The sequence below is a fragment of the Rattus norvegicus genome, chromosome X (assembly GCF_021556685.1).
Source record: "Rattus norvegicus strain SHRSP/BbbUtx chromosome X, alternate assembly SHRSP_T2T, whole genome shotgun sequence".
Taxonomy (NCBI): domain Eukaryota; kingdom Metazoa; phylum Chordata; class Mammalia; order Rodentia; family Muridae; genus Rattus; species Rattus norvegicus.
The window spans coordinates 44187416-44190438 of NC_141554.1; positions in this window are offsets into that span (position 1 = coordinate 44187416).

Here is a 3023-nt window from a genome sequence, read left to right on the forward strand (position 1 = left end):
CTCCACTAACTCTAGCATTATATAGTAAGTAACCTACTAGTTTGTTCACTCCTTCTTCTTTGCTTCCTTACATATTGGTCAATTCTGTGGAAAAACACCCCAAATTCCTTTTATTTGAAATGTCTAGTATTGTTTGTATTTTTTCATAAAATTATCCAATACAAGTCTGCACATGAAAACAACCCCAGGAAATATATCCTCAAAAAGAAACCCCAAAGCTAATCACAATTAAATATTCCTTCCTAGCAGTAAAATCTGAGTGAACTATGATCCTAGTTATTCATGACAAAGCTATATAGTCAACTAAAATCTGTTGTTAGTTGAAATTAGAATGTTCAGACATACATATGATGCCATAGATTGAATGTGAGTATAGTTTTGAACTATATATTTTAAACGAACTTTTAGTTTATGCTGCATTAAGACAATTCATAAATGCTGGGTTATTCCTTTTTAAAAAACTACAGAGCTAACTTTTAGATAAAAATTTATACCATTGAATGGCTTTGAATAACAATTAAGGACTACCCTTTATTCCTATTTTAACAGGGAAAAACCCTGGTCCCTATATTTCAGACAGAACCTGTAAGAGGTATATAAGAAGAAGAAGAAAATGTACCACTATAGCCTGAAAGTTGATATTTGAAGCCCTGAGTTTTGTAATTCTACCACACTAAATAAGTTTCTTTAGCCTACATGACTTTTTTTTTTATTAACTTGAGTATTTCTTATATATATTTCGAGTGTTATTCCCTTTCCCGGTTTCCGGGCAAACATCCCCCTCCCCCCTCCCCTTCCTTATGGGTGTTCCCCTCCCAACCCTCCGCCCATTGCCGCCCTCCCCCCATAGACTAGTTCACTGGGGGTTCAGTCTTAGCAGGACCCAGGGCTTCCCCTTCCACTGGTGCTCTTACTAGGATATTCATTGCTACCTATGAGGTCAGAGTCCAGGGTCAGTCCATGTATAGTCTTTAGGTAGTGGCTTAGTCCCTGGAAGCTCTGGTTGCTTGGCATTGTTGTACTTTTGGGGTCTCGAGCACCTTCAAGCTCTTCCAGTTCTTTCTCTGATTCCTTCAATAGGGGACCTATTCTCAGTTCAGTGGTTTGCTGCTGGCATTCGCCTCTATATTTGCTGTATTCTGGCTGTGTCTCTCAGGAGCGATCTACATCCGGCTCCTGTCGGTCTGCACTTCTTTGCTTCATCCATCTTGTCTAATTGGGTGGCTGTATATGTATGGGCCACATATGGGGCAGGCTCTGAATGGGTGTTCCTTCAGTCTCTGTTTTAATCTTTGCCTCTCCCTTCCCTGCCAAGGGTATTCTTTTTCCTCATTTAAAGAAGGAGTGAAGCATTCACATTTTGATCATCCGTCTTGAGTTTCGTTTGTTCTAGGGATCTAGGGTAATTCAAGCATTTGGGCTAATAGCCACTTATCAATGAGTGCATACCATGTATGTCTTTCTGTGATTGGGTTAGCTCACTCAGGATGATATTTTCCAGTTCCAACCATTTGCCTACGAATTTCATAAACTCGTTGTTTTTGATAGCTGAGTAATATTCCATTGTGTAGATGTACCACATTTTCTGTATCCATTCCTCTGTTGAAGGGCATCTGGGTTCTTTCCATTTTCTGGCTATTATAAATAAGGCTGCGATGAACATAGTGGAGGACGTGTCTCTTTTATATGTTGAGGCATCTTTTGGGTATATGCCCAAGAGAGGTATAGCTGGGTCCTCAGGCAGTTCAATGTCCAATTTTCTGAGGAACCTCCAGACTGATTTCCAGAATGGTTTTACCAGTCTGCAATCCCACCAACAATGGAGGAGTGTTCCTCTTTCTCCACATCCTCGCCAGCATCTGCTGTCACCTGAGTTTTTGATCTTAGCCAATCGCACTGGTGTGAGGTGAAATCTCAGGGTTGTTTTGATTTGCATTTCCCTTATGACTAAAGATGTTGAACATTTCTTTAGGTGTTTCTCAGCCATTCGGCATTCCTCAGCTGTGAATTCTTTGTTTAGCTCTGAACCCCATTTTTTAATAGGGTTATTTGTTTCCCTGCGGTCTAACTTCTTGAGTTCTTTGTATATTTTGGATATAAGGCCTCTATCTGTTGTAGGATTGGTAAAGATCTTTTCCCAATCTGTTGGTTGCCGTTTTGTCCTAACCACAGTGTCCTTTGCCTTACAGAAGCTTTGCAGTTTTATGAGATCCCATTTGTCGATTCTTGATCTTAGAGCATGAGCCATTGGTGTTTTGTTCAGGAAATTTTTTCCAGTGCCCATGTGTTCCAGATGCTTCCCTAGTTTTTCTTCTATTAGTTTGAGTGTGTCTGGTTTGATGTGGAGGTCCTTGATCCACTTGGACTTAAGCTTTGTACAGGGTGATAAGCATGGATCGATCTGCATTCTTCTACATGATGCCCTCCATTTGAACCAGCACCATTTGCTGAAAATGCTATCTTTTTTCCATTGGATGGTTTTGGCTCCTTTGTCAAAAATCAAGTGACCATAGGTGTGTGGGTTCATTTCTGGGTCTTCAATTCTATTCCATTGGTCTATCTGTCTGTCTCTGTACCAATACCATGCAGTTTTTATCACTATTGCTCTGTAATACTGCTTGAGTTCAGGGATAGTGATTCCCCCTGAAGTTCTTTTATTGTTGAGGATAGCTTTAGCTATCCTGGGTTTTTTGTTATTCCAGATGAATTTGCAAATTGTTCTGTCTAACTCTTTGAAGAATTGGATTGGTATTTTGATGGGGATTGCATTGAATCTGTAGATTGCTTTTGGTAAAATGGCCATTTTTACTATATTAATCCTGCCAATCCTTGAGCATGGGAGATCTTTCCATCTTCTGAGGTCTTCTTCAATTTCTTTCCTCAGTGTCTTGAAGTTCTTATTGTACAGATCTTTTACTTGCTTGGTTAAAGTCACACCGAGGTACTTTATATTATTTGGGTCTATTATGAAGGGTATCGTTTCCCTAATTTCTTTCTCGGCTTGTTTCTCTTTTGTATAGAGG